This window comes from Haliaeetus albicilla, chromosome 12, assembly GCF_947461875.1.
Source record: "Haliaeetus albicilla chromosome 12, bHalAlb1.1, whole genome shotgun sequence".
Taxonomy (NCBI): domain Eukaryota; kingdom Metazoa; phylum Chordata; class Aves; order Accipitriformes; family Accipitridae; genus Haliaeetus; species Haliaeetus albicilla.
Window position 1 is genome coordinate 18382383 of NC_091494.1, and position 14349 is coordinate 18396731.

The following is a 14349-nucleotide window of genomic DNA, read 5'->3' on the forward strand; positions in this document are numbered from 1 at the left end:
AGTTACACCCACGCTGACAGTTCCCACAAGGCTTTGCTTTTACTTCTGCTTGCTCTCAGGGAGGCTTTTCCTGCCTTTCAGTCACCAGCCCCTGAACACTTTTTCTCTCTGGCGTTTCCAAAACACCCCCAGCTACCCCAGGGTATTATAGCAAATAAGCGAGTAGCCCACAAGGGCCCCTTGCGTAGCAAACCCTCTAGCATCTTCTGGCATTTTAACCAGATGTTACTTACATCACCCAACTCACAATGATAAATGTTTCTCCCATTTATATTTTTAAGGTGTAAAGTACAGAACTGGAAGAAACACTACATGGTTTATGAAATCATTCAAATTTAGTTGCTGCTTGGTACTGTGCAACCCAGGAGCTGTCCCTGACTTGATGCTTTAAATAAGCTCATATATCTTCTGTTACAAAACAGAGACCTGGCCTTGGAAAGAAAGAAAGAGGTGGTTTGAAAAAGAAGGTGGCATGGGAGGCTCTAAGCCCATGTTTCCTAATGGGATGTCAGTAGCCATTGTTTCCTCAAGTCTCTTCCCTTTGTGTTTACAACATTTCTCCTGACAGCTGAGAAGGAACAAGTTTCCAAGGGCTCAAGTTTTTTTTCAGCAGCACCCAGAAGTCTGGCACCTTACCCTGACCTTGTAAGTCTGCAAAACTGGCCTGGATATTAAATGGAAACAGACTGTCTCTTGAGAGTCCAGCTCCCTCCTGCCCCTGGTTGGGCCAGAAATACTCTGAGGACAGATTTCCTGCAGTATCCTGGCACTTTCTTACCTGTTCCTGGCCAAAACCAGAAAGTGTTAAAAAAAAAAAAAAAAAAAAAAAATTCTATAGGATGTGGAAGGAGAGGTGAGCACTGGATATTTTTAAAACACAAATCTTATCTGAGTTTTGAGAGTTTGGGGTCAGTTACTTCGTCTGACTGGTTCATCTACCCCTCTCCTAATTCCTGTGTTTACTGCAGAACTTTGCAGTTTCCTTCCTCAGGTCCCCTTGGTTATCTGGGTTGGCACAGAGCCAGGGTTGTGCTTCCCTTCCCCCTTGCACACCTTTGTGTACCCAGCCACTGGATCCTGCAAAGCCAAGTCTTAATTCTTCACACACCTTTTTTTGTGATTTGCAGCTACTCAGGGGCGCCCTTTGCAGGCTGGTGTGCTCAACCTTCACTGCTTTGCCTTTGGCTTGGCCTGTGGTTTTTGCTTTCCTTCGTTTTTTCTGGCTACCCTGAAGTGCTCAAAATGCTGCTGACAGCCCATGGAAAACTCAGCAAAACATTCCATGCAGAGCACTTGCCTTGCCTTCACAATCCTTTCCTGTGCCACATTCATTTTTATTGGGGGTAGCTGAGCAAACAGGACCTTTAGGCTTTGGCTGATCTGCCCCTGCTGCTTTCAGACACAACATGCAGGTCTGGACCTACCTGCTCTTATCGCAGGAGAACCAGCTGGAGCACTGTTTCCCCTTCATCCAGCCCAGCCTTTTAGCCCTATGATGGCTTCCATTGGTTTCTCATCAGGAACTTGCTCTTCAATCAGCTGTACAAGCCAACTGCTTCCAGCTTTCCCAGGTTCTCTTTCTCCCTCCAAGTTATCCAGACAGCTAATACTTATCTCTAAGTTCAGGTCCTTCAGTTTTATGGTTCCCACTAGCTGCTTGTTCCCTTCATCCCTTGTTTTGAGAGGTCTGGCAGCAAAGACTCAAATGTTTCAATACTCGGATGTTTCAGGATTTTTATTTGCCTGGTAGATAAGTAACGATTTTGTAGGGAGTTAAGGAGGCATCTTCTAAAGTGATCATGGCTTGGTACTTCCCTAGCTCCTCAGCTTGATCAGTCCTTCACCAACTCCCAGGTAGCGTTAAGCACTTTATTGTAAGCCACGATGAAAGAAACTTAGCAGCTCAGAGAAAGGTGGTGTGACAAGCTGAGCCCACCCCCGTCTCAGGCTGCCTTATGTGACAAGCCTGGAGAGGAGGCTTCTCTCCCAGGCAAGTTAAGGAATTTCAGAAACTCACTGGTCCATCTTCAATTAGGAAGGAGCATTTGCTAAGATTTCTTTAGATGCAGTTGTCACAAGCAGATCAGTATGGCCACAGGCAAAGACAGCATGTGAACACCATAGCACACCCCTTTTCAAATACCACCAAACATCCTTTGAGGCAATTTTCAAGAGCTTGCTCAGCATCTGCATAGATCTCCTCCCATTAAGAGTGGACTTTCGATGTTGAGTAGGGTGAGGTCAGTAATCTCAAACAGTTTTGAAAACCTTGTCCCCAGTTTTGTGGAACCACACGGACTGCAACTACATGTGGATGCTTGCTTGTGCCATAGAGCTGTGCGTTCCTTAGGTACCTTACTTTAAGGTACAGAGCTGTCCCTTTAGGTCGCTTCCATGTTAACACTAAAATAGCCTGAAGCAAGAGAAGCCAGGCTAAAGGTACGCTGGTGATGATTTCAGAAGTAATTTTCAATATGCGGAGCACTTGCTTTGAAAGCCAGTTGGGTGCTTTAGATACCAAACTTGGAACGAGGTGGCCTTGTCTGTATTTCTTTCTACCTCACAATGTCTGCTTCGTGCACTGGAACTGATCTTTGCTCTCCAGATTTCTTTACTGTGATGGTAGAACCTCCTCTATTCCGTCATTAATAACTATGTTGGATTTTATCTTGAAAATGTTTTCTCTATGTGCTGCCATCTCTCAGATTTTATTCCAAACCAGTTTTAAGGATTGCAACCCCTGCAGGAGTCCCTACAAATCTTATGACTGGATCTCATGACAACAGCCTCTTCAATGTTGTTGATTAATCTTTGTTCTCTCGAAGGTTAAGAAGTTTGCACAAATAAGAAAGCCCTCTCTATTACTCAATAACCAGCCCAACTTACATCCTAACACTACAGTGGAAAATTTGACTGTTGTGGGCCAAAAGAATCTAACCATGTTACCAAAGCCATTATGCAAGACTAAATGAAGTTACATTTTCTTCAGACTATTCCACTCTGTGCATAATTTACTTAGTATTTTAACCATCTTTTTGAACAGTCCTTTCTGAAGGGTCAGAAGTAGCCTAAAAATAGTTACTATCATCTGATGACTGCTTTTCTGGATATGAGATTTGATTCCCAATAGACAAGATTTTCACATCATAAAACTGTAGTTATCCTGGCAGTAATTAGCATCCTTGTGGACGGTCTGATACAGCAATGCAAAGCTTGACTGTGTGCTCTTTGCTTTTAGAACGTGCTATTTACATGGTAAGCTCTTTGGGGCAGGGACTGTCTCGCATTATGAATGCTTCATACAACTGATCTTGAATTGGTTGAGGCCTGAAGGCACAAGTCTAATTCCAAGAATAGTATGATTGAATGGACATGGAGACTAAGCAACTTTCTCAGTCCTAGACATGACGTCAGAACAAGATTGAGATGGAAGTGGAGAACTTGTACTGCGCGGGCTATCTGCTGTTTGGATAGAAACAGGACTCCATTCTCTAGGTTTATCAATGGGTCACTGTTAGTGAGTACTCCCAGTTCACTTAAACTTTAAGATCTTTCTGAGTACAGGAATTGCTCTTAAAATAGGCAATTTCCTTTTTTAAAATACCAACAAGAGAAAAGTTTTACTTGCTTTGATTCTGCAGTGAATGCTGTGGTTGCTGCTGGTTGTTAGTAGCGAGGATACATGCGATAAGTGCCAAGCGTGAAGGCTACCGTAAATTTAGGATTTAGGCATGAGAAGACACTAAGTGAGCCAGATATGTTCACAGGAAATTAAGAACTTTTTTCTGTACTTGTTTTTACTAAAATAATAAAATCCAATCTTCTATAACTCCGTCGCTTGATCAGGACATGTAGGAGAAATGAAGATAGACCTGGCAGGCAACCTTATAAAGATTAATCTTAAGAGTTGAATACCCAGATGTTAGCTGGATCCAGGAAAGTGGTAAATATCTTTCTGCTTTAAAACTGAAGCACGGTTATTTCTATTAGCCAAGATCTTACTGTTCACCCATTGCTAAGCAGGATTAGAGCATTAGTAATGAGGAGCTAAGCTGGCCCACAAACTAGCAAGGTCTGTTGGACTCCCACTACCACCCTCCTCAGTCTTCTGCACAACTGCACCTCAAGATCTTATTCTTTGAAGATCTTTGCTAATGTCCTCACAGGCGGGAAGTTGTAATAATGTTTCTGATATTTATTACCTAACCCTGTTCTTCTAAAGCTGCTATTTCTTTTCCTTCCTCTTCCTTTGCACTCAGCTTCAAGGATGGTAGGAGGAAATCAGGAAACCCACCTAGCATGTTTTTAATCTGGGCCAGATGGGAAAATTCATGCCTGGCTCCAGAAGCTAGCCTGTTTGGTTCAGAAACCTGGTCTGACAGTTGTGCTGCTACCACCCAGTGGGCAAGGTAACTTTCGGCAGGGAGAGCACCTGTGCCTGCAGGCAGTGTAGAGAGAAAGGCACGGACTGAGGCTGCTCAGAGCCAACTGCTCCCTCATCCCTTCTGCTCCACCAGCGCAGCTGTACTGGGACAGGCCACAGGTCTGCCTGGGCCAGCATCTTGTTTCTGATGGAGGCCAACAGTTCCTATATATATTTTTATATATATAAAAAATTAAAAAGCTTCTCGAGTCAGGCAGAATTTTCCCATCTGCACAGGATTTTTATAAATATATATTTATATAAAAAGAGAGTCCGTCTCCTAGCTCTTGTGTCTCCTTTGTATCTTCTGAGCAGAAGGAGGAAGGAGAGATGATCTAGTCTCCTCCCAGTCCAATCAAATACTAAGTGAGGATGTACAACCAGAATGAAGTTTTTAGACGTAGATGAGTTGTTTATGCAATTTGGGTTGTTGCTGTTCAGTAATTAATGTGGAGTGGCTGGGGGAACTGCTAGCGCTAGTAGTTACATAGCTCTCTCAGAGACATCACCAGCCAGCGAGAGTAGCTATAGGAAGATAATATGAGCATGTAGGGACAGATACTTGCTACTGCGAATGTGTCTCCAGTACGACGTGTGCATCCTTGAAATAGAAATGAATAAGCTTGCGTCTGGATTTGGAAAAATAACGTACGTGTGTGTGTGCATGGCAGGAAGCTGTCCCTGTCATGTTTGGCCTGGCTCCATCTACTGCTCACCTACACATACGGCTTCTTATACCTGCAACAGCACTGTACAGTGTCCCTTATTGCTCTCACAGGCATTAATAGAAATACAGTGTGGACATTTGCTGTACCCTAACTCTGTAAAATGGGTAATGTTTCAAGATGCATTAGTACCTGTGGGTTAATGAGCCTCCTTGCTCCTTTCCAGCTAGGTTCTGCTTTGAAACTCATGCTTTTTAGCACTTTTGAAAAATATCTATCTACACCTGTCTCTTGTCTCCCCTTCCTTCCCCAGCGTGGATCACGATACTTTAACAGAGCTGAAATAGCAGTACATTGGGCATAAAATTGTGTTTAATGCTGTGTTTGCTTCCGTGTTTGCTTCCATGTTTGGACATGACCTCTTCTAGTCTGGATGAGACCACAGTGAGAATGGAGTTTAATAATGAAGTGGAATCACAGAAATACAGAGAAGATACTGCTATCGGTCATTTTGTGCTACATTTTCATCCAGGTAGGACTGAATATAACTCTGATTTCTATTCCTGACAGGCTGTTTGACATTCCTGTCTTCTGCAGCAGTTAGACTCTGGTTTGTAATCACATGCTGCTGCAATAGCTTCTGCTTAGTTTAAAAGGAAGGGAAAGAATAGCTAGGAGTCCTTGATATGCATCTAAGCAATAACTTCCTCTTGCAACCAAACTTCACTGGCATAGGAAGCTACCTCAGCAGTCAGACTTGAGTCTTGTAGATGAGCAGCATTTAAAATTTACACAGCTTTTAATATGCCCTGGGCCAGCCAGTTTTCAATTACATTCATGCCTGCACCTTGTCTTTGATGTGCAATGGTTAACCCTTTTGATACACTCTCACAGTGCTACCTGTGCCAGTGATGCTGTGCACTTGCCAGGAACAGATCAGTATACGCCAACACACTTCCCAAGGCAGCGAGTCAGCCATGCACTCAGCTTTTTCCATTTTTGTTGTTGTTTTTGCTTTAAATGCCATTAGTGAGGCATGAAAGTATTCTTTTTTTGAGGTTTTTTTTCATGGGATTTCTCATGGTCTAGGGCACAGCAAGATTTTTTTTTTTTCCCCTCTGCTCTACTACCATGTATGAGTGGTACTTGGGCATGTCCCCTTCCCCCTGGGAACCATCCAACTGCAGGGAACTATCAGCTTCTCTCTGGGCACTGGCACCAGCTGGTAGTATATGGCATATTTATCTTAATTTGATGCCCCTTTCACCCTGTCCATCCTGTGGTTTGTGCTGTATTTAATTTTTCTTTGTTAAAAAGAACCATTCCATATTCTTCTAGCGTCTGCTGTTGCTGTTGTTGTTTGGCAGTGTAAATAGTTAGAAGGGTCTGCAGAAGAGGCTGTCAGATGGGTTAAGCTAATGATCCCTTAGTTATGATCCCTAGCAATCTTGACTTGATTTGGCAGTGGAAGCAATTTAAGGAGTGAACTGCTTATTAAAATGACCTCTACTGCATGTGTCTGTAGTCAGTAATTGATACAGATTAGCCAGCTTTTGATAATGGATTAATCCTGGAAAGCTGAACTTTTTTTCTTGGGAGCAGCTCAGAACAAGTCTATGGTTGCTGCAGGCTTCTGTGTTCTCCACCGTCTGTGACATCCCCTTTACTCCAACTGCTAAATGCATCAGTGCATACAAAATCTCCTCTGAAAGAGACATGCACTGTGCAACTATAATGGTACCTTTTAGCAGAAAATGCCCTCAGAAGAGAGGCATAAAACCAACCTAACAGTTTTAAGGACAAAACAGCTGTGAGGTTTAGAATAAATGGGGGTCTTCAATTCATTTTATTCTATGTTGCATGTGGAAGCGTGCCAGGACAAGCATGCATACGTTGTCCAAGGAGCTTGCAACAGCAGTTCTGTCTGTAAGGCTATTCAGTTTACGAATGTTGATGTTCTTGGGAATGCATTCATGTACCAGTAGAGGGCATGCAGGCTTCATTAAATGGGGACATGTGCTAATTAATAAATCTCAGAAGTAGGTAGGAGTCTACCTGCATCCATATCGTTCCCAGACAAAGCGCTCATTCAACGGTGCAGAAACTGCCCGTTCCAACAGACTTGCGTTATCTGAAATAGGCAGGAAGCGAGGGGGCATAAAGCAGATGTTTGGAATTACATAATCCGTAGTCAAACCGTGATCATGTTTCATGTTCATGCTTAGTCACACTGTGGCAGTGATTAGGGTTGACTAAACAGTTACTGTACCTCCCATTTTTTCCATTGTGTGGCATCTGCTAGCTCTGTTCATTGTTAAAGTCTCAATCCAGGCAAGTGACACGTAATGTGGATCAGCCCCATAATGAACTAGAGGAAATCAGGGAGAGAGAGTCAGCAGTTTTTATAATATATTAGCACAGGATTATTGGGAAATGTGAACTTAAAAGGAAGGCTATCTGCATCTTAGAAACTAAATCAAAGATAAACTGTACAGTAGACTCCTCTGTTTTATCCTGCCCAATGCACTTGCAGTACATTCATAATCTTCATAAAGGAGAAAATGAATTGGTGAAATAGGCGGTTTTATGATAATATCCCATATGTTATCAGATTCATGCAGGCAGAATCACACTAATGAAGAGAAATTGCAGTTTATGTAGGGCTTGCAGGCCTCGCTTAGGCAGATTAACAGTGGCGAGGGTAAGAAGCAGCACACTGCCTTGGCAGGCTGCCCAAGAACTAATCAATGCAGATGGAGTCAAAGGGACTGCGAGTCTGATTCCCAACAGTTTCATCTCAGAACAGGAATGACTGTATCCATCAGTGCTCCTTGATAAGACATCCTTTAAGCTTGTGGTAAGAATGAACCCATTTGGGGAGGCAGAGGCTGAGCAATACTAAAAGCGATGACTCCACATGCGGTGCAGGGGAGAGGTGGGTGTTTAATTTTAGCTACTGACCTGATTTCATGCTGAATGACAAGTATCTATAGGAATCCTCAAGGGCCAATTGGTTGCTATGCTAGTGAAGCTTTTGGAGAAATGCATTTAATTTTATTCAAGTGATGCCTTTAAGGAAGCAATTATGATTTTAGCTCTCAGAAGTTCTGACTCCTTCAGGTTGATTTTTGTCTGGTGCTAAGCTGAATTTCTTTCATGTTGCTGAAACTGAAGTCTAACTCAATTGTGTATTTAACATGGAACACACTAATGTTCTGAAATACCCCGATTTTCCTCTGTGCTGTTCAATTTTTTCACCAATAGGAAAGCAGATTTGGTGGAGAATCAAAACAACCGAAGGCCTTTTGGTATTTGCATGCACATCCTGAAGTGAAGTTTAGAAAATGAAGCAACTGCAGAGCCTCATCATTGAGGAACTCCTTTGCAGAGGGTTCTCATGTGTGGCTTTGTGCTTGAAGAAAGTGTACTTGTGGTGACCTAGGAGAGGGCTTTCATTTTTCAAGAGGAAGACTGGCAAACATCTCAGTCCACATATCAAGTCCCTTGTCATAGAAGACACTCATGAAAAAAATATGAGAGTTGGGCCCACACATGGGGCACATGCTTCACTTCTCACTGGTGATAGCATCCTGGCCACTGCGAACATTAGTCACTTGGAGTACTTCCCTTGGTGTAGTGTGTTTCTAATAAAAAATGAAGGCTGCTTTCAGCCAGGAGCTAAGCATTAAATTGTCCAGTATTACTGCATGTTTAAATATAAAGTAGTAGGGCTTTCACTACTGCTAATAACATGGGGTAGCACGCTCAGTTGTTGTGTTCATATTCCATGCTGCTGCTGCTCCTGGCTTATGTAGGTAGCGTTTGGATCCAGGTTTGATTCATGCCCATCTTTCCATAGTCATATTGATTGATTTGAAAGTTTACGCCTGAAGTTCCCTTTGCATTTATCCCCCCTCCCCGCTTTTGACTTCAGTGAAAGATGGCTGGACCCAAATGCCAGGCTTTGTGGATGGGATTTGTTTTTCTGTGGCTAGTTGCTGACTGGAACCTCATCTGCACGTTTGTATTGGCTTTTTATTTTCAGTTGTCTCTGAATCTGTCCAGTGATTAGTTTGTTGACAGATGGCTTTTCCCTTGAATAAGATACAGTGACTAGATGTTCTGAATGTCCCAGAAGGGCTCTGGCATTTGTCCTCAGGACAATGAAAAACACCCTGGCATTTTCTGCCTTCTCTGAATTTGCCTTTTATTTGTGTATTGTATGCATTCCTCTAAGGATATGGAAAGAAAAATGTTAAAAAGTGGTTATACCAGGAAAAGTGACAGTTCAAAAAAGCCTTTTACTCAGCATACCTGCAGTTTCTGTGTATTGCAGTTCACGCTTACTTCCTTCAGTAAATAAATATGTTTTTTACCACTGTTTGAAGCTAACACAGCAAAAAGAGAAGGATAGATTTGATTCCACTTGCTTTGTTTTGACTGAGTTCCCATCCCTTGCACCCATGCAAATGGTTTGAGGCTCTGAGGTTGCACAAACAATGCAGACAGTACAATGGAAAGACAACAGGGTTTCCACATGGGTATAGTGGGAGCTGTGGGACATTTCCTCAGTGGTGATGTGCAAGGAGAAAAGAACTTAATCTGACTCTGTCTCCAATTTGAGTCTGCAGGGTTGGCACCTAAGGGAGAGGAGGATCCCTCTCCCTATTGTTATGTTAACCAGCCTTGAAGTGGAACTGCTGAAATGCAATCACTGAAACACACTGAAACCAGGCACCCTGTGATGCTAGAACTGGTCCCTTTTCTGAAAGGAAAAGAATCTCAAAATTATAATACTTTATATAATCTCTTAATCACAGCTCTCATGAAACAAAAGCCTTCTAAGAGCATCCTTTCTTCAACAGTGGCAGACAAAAAAGCCTCATCTAAGTAATGCACTTGCTGAACCCACTGTGCTGCTGCAGCTGGGTACTAGGGACAAACTCACCCTTTTCCCCAGAGACAGTGATGTGCAGAAATCCACCCTCTGCTTTTTTTTTTTTTTTTCCTGCACCGAATTCTTCAGTTTTGCAGCATGTGAGTCAACTTGTAAAAATGACTCACAAGCTCATTCCAGCCTTCTGAATTGGGAGCCCAATTAAAATACTACTTGTAATGCACATATTGAAGAGAACGAAAAGTGTCTGTTCCTGAGTGTCAGGCATTAGCATAGCATATCTGAAGGCCTGTCTTGAGCTAGTCTGGTATTTGCCAGCAGGAAACCTTGTGTTTAATTAAGATACAGGTAACAGAAAAAATATTTTGAAAATCGACTCAGCTAAAAAAAATACGTAATTAAACTATAAATTTGATTAATTATAAATATATCAAAGTTTATTATTTTAAAAATATTTTTTATTTATATAGATACAATGCTATTGTTGGATAGAATGTTTTATTTATAAGATATTGAAAAGGTTGTTTTCCTGCAGGGCTACAATACCTGGCAATCGGCTTCTACTGTTGCTGGTTTGACTTTTGGATAGACATTGTCATTGGTGTAACTCAGTGTCATGTGGGCAGGTGCCCCCGTAGAACTGCAGGGGTAATTCTTCACAGTCTCAATCTTTGGCCTTCAGTGAACCTTTACATCAGGACCAGCCAGTCGTTCTGACATTACCACCCACGTACCAAAATCCTCTCTGGAAGGTGATCTCATGGAAGAAGTGGCAGTAGCTGTACTGCAGCACCTGGACTGAGTTTGAGTGCACTGCAGGTTGTGGAGTGACTCAGTAGTGTCAGCCCCAGCTTTCCTGACACATTTCCTTTCACGGGTGAGAACTCAGTCATGCTGTAGGTCCTGTTGACATAGTCCTAGCACTGACTTGAATTTTGACTGGTATAAGTCATATATAGTCCAAAACTAGGCATCGTCCATGCCAGCACCACATTAGCAATCAGATTTTTGCCAGCAGGCAAATGTCTCCAGAGAGAGCATGCAGGCTGCAAAACATGTCATCCAAGCTTAGCAAAGATATGTTTGTGGTATTCACATGTGGCCCTTTAACTAACATTACTTTCTGGCATATACATCGCAGCACTTTTACCTCCAAGATGTTTCTATGGCATCACTGTGAACCGTAGGGCAAGAAGGTGAGAGCTGCAGCAAAAAGCGAGGAATCACTTGAGGAAAAGATGTTTCAGGGTGTGATCGCTCCCTGGTGTTATCTCCTCTATCCAGCCATGGCCCTCCTTTTCATAGGCTTCTGTGTGATCGGTACAGAAGAGAGGTCATACCTAGGAGCAGCACTTGCCCAAATTCTCCTCCCTGGTCTCATACCACCATTGATTGTAATTTATGCCTGTTTCCAGAACAGTGGGTATAAAATGGCAAGGTCTGTAAGCCTGGTGGTACCATGTCACCAGCCTTCTATGGTTGAGCAAAAAAACCCCCAATCTTACATTAAAGGGATGCACTGACAAAAGCAACAAGCTTAAATGAGAAGTGCTTAAATAAACAGCTCTTCTGGCTTAAGTTCTTATTGAAAAGAACAAAATAAACTGGTCACACATTGTGGGAACTACATGCACAGGAATATGTTTTTCTTCAAATACAAGTCTAGTAATTGTAAAGATGAAGCCTTACCCTTGTCCTAGCAAAGTTCATGCAAATCAAACGTGCACATATTGTTACCACTTATCAGTATGTAAATAACATACATGAATAACTGCCAGTAGGTGGTAGTGTGTGTTTTTCAGATAAGTTTGTAAGTTAGTACTGCAAGTGTTTCATGTTTGAGGTGATTTAGAAAGATCCTGTCATCTTTAATGTATGATCTCAAACCATCATTGCTTTGAATTCAGTCCCTGGTTTCACTGATTTAATAGTTCTGTTTCACAAACATCAGCCCATCTCAGAGAGGCATATTTTGATTTTCTTTTTCAAGCTTATGGACAAACCTAACTGGAAACATTTTGAAAAGTGCCAATTACTATAAGCCTGAGAATTCAAATGCATGTATTCATTGGAATAATTAGATTGCTCTCTAGTGTTTCATTTTAGGAGGAGAGCTTTTGATAAATAAATGCATTATTTTAATGATTTATAAACTTAGAATTGCCCTGTCATAGAAGCCATTTTGAGAATTCCTGAAAGAGCTCACTGGAAAAGGAGTAATACAGTTACTGGACATCCAGTTCTTTTCAGTGTCTCATCGTGCTTTGTAAAGAAAGGAAAGAAGTGACCATCTGGAAGAGGCTAAGGGGTTTGGTGGAAACCATCACTTCCTTGGCCCCTGTGTTATCCCTTGCTGGGACTAATCTATACAAAATCAATGCTGTTCCCCCCAACTCATCATGCAGGAAGAGATGTCCACTTATACTCCCTGGCTGCCTGGGTGGACATTCATCCTTCCCCAGGTAATGACCAAACCGCGTTTGCAGCCCGGCTGGTCTTTCTTACTGCCTTTGTTGTGCTTTTGGGAAAAGAGTGTATTTTTGTTTGGCGGAAGAAGGGGATGCCAGTGGTAAAGATTCTTTCTGTGGTGTTGCCTGCCAGGAAGTGAAGCAGAGGTCGGGAAAGGCTCTATAAATATTTCTGCAATAACTCAAAGGCAGTTAGCATTTTGGTTGATTTGTTTTTCCTGGTGTGTATGAGACTGCTGTCCTCTGTGCAGGTGTCTGATTCATGTGGGGCTTCCTTTTTCTTTCTTTTCCTACTTATTTCCTGCCTCTGCAATTGTTGCTTGCACTTGTAGCACTTTTACTCAGCCTGGCAGTCCCACTGAATGCAATTAGGTTATTTGTGCAAATGCTTTTCATCATGAATACGGTCTGCAGAGTCAGACCTTTTGCTTCTTCCTTCTGCTTCTAACCTGTCCCTCCCAAGTTTCCTTTCTCATTGTTTTTCCTTTCACTTATGTCTGCCTGGTGTTAGAGCAAGCTAGCAGAGAAGGAAGTGGGGGAGGGCTGTTTCTGCAGGGGTTTCAGTGCAAATAGCTGCTTGTAATTTCTTGAGCAGATTAGGCTCTTCTTGGCATGCACTCAGGCTGAGAGAGAATCACTTATTGCCAGGTGAAGTTAATGTGTTTGTGCCACCGGTGTCTACAAGCTACACTGGCAGGAATTATAGTGAAAGTAAGGAAGGGAGTAGTAATGGGCCCTTCCCAGAAGCAGAATTAGTGTAGCCCAGAGGAGCTGTACAGAGGAGATCTGTGTCTGAGTCAGGTTGAACAGATTCCTCTTGAGCTCAGGGAGCTGTAGTCCTCCTGCACATGGAGGAAGGCTTAGGTATATTGATGAGCCAAACTACCAAAACAGAAAGCTTCCATCTTTGATGGTGAATGACTCCTGGTTTCACTTTACTGCAGCTTGATTGATATTTACTTATCCACATAATATTTTTTTGTCTCAAAGTAATACTTACGGTCTCCATTAATGAAAGAAAATGCAACATGATATAAATAGGTGTTAGGTGATCACGTGAGCTTGCAGCCTGCTTCCAGTCCCGTGCAGCCATGTCCAACCACTCTAGGATGGAGGTGAAATGTAGTTAACCTGCCCTGTTTGTCTTCCTGTATTATCTATTGTTCTTAACTTGTTCCCTTGGGAACTAAGGGACTGTGTGGTAGAAGGTGTGATGGTATCCAATTTTGTAAAGAAATTATTCTTATTGATTGGAAATGATATCAAGTTAGCTGTCCAAAGTTGGAGTCCATTTGGAAAATGCTGACCTTAATATTTCTGTTCTGCTTTCTGTGTTTCAAACGGTAACTGCTAGACACAAACTCAAGTAAGAGACATCCATGTTACCCTGATGTGTGTCCTCCCCAATATGTAAATGTATCTGTTAGTATATTGATAACAGAAAACAGATAGTGAGAGTTGGTTTCGTGCTTAGAGAGATTAAATTTCGTGAGAAACGTAGACTGTCGAAGGGAGGAATCTCAGGGCTGGAAGCTGGTTGTATCATGTGGAAGGCAAGAAACCACAAACTCAGTAGCAGAGAAGTGTTGCAGAAATGAGAACAGAGATGTTAATTTGGCAATTGAAATCAGCCATGCCAGAGACTTTTTAATTGTGTTTTACTTGTATAGAAACAAATAGTCCGTCCTGGAGCAACAGTATCTCTGCTGGATGTTTCTGTTTCTTCTTCTTGTTCAGTGGACTGGTGATATCATGACGTGTGGTGGTAGGTCTCAAAACTCCTTTGAGTTTTCTATTCAGAATTAAGGAGAAGAGTGGGAGGTAGCTTTATCTAAGTGCACACAATATATAATCTGTGAATGAATACAAAATGTGAGCTAGATGGGACATTGTTCC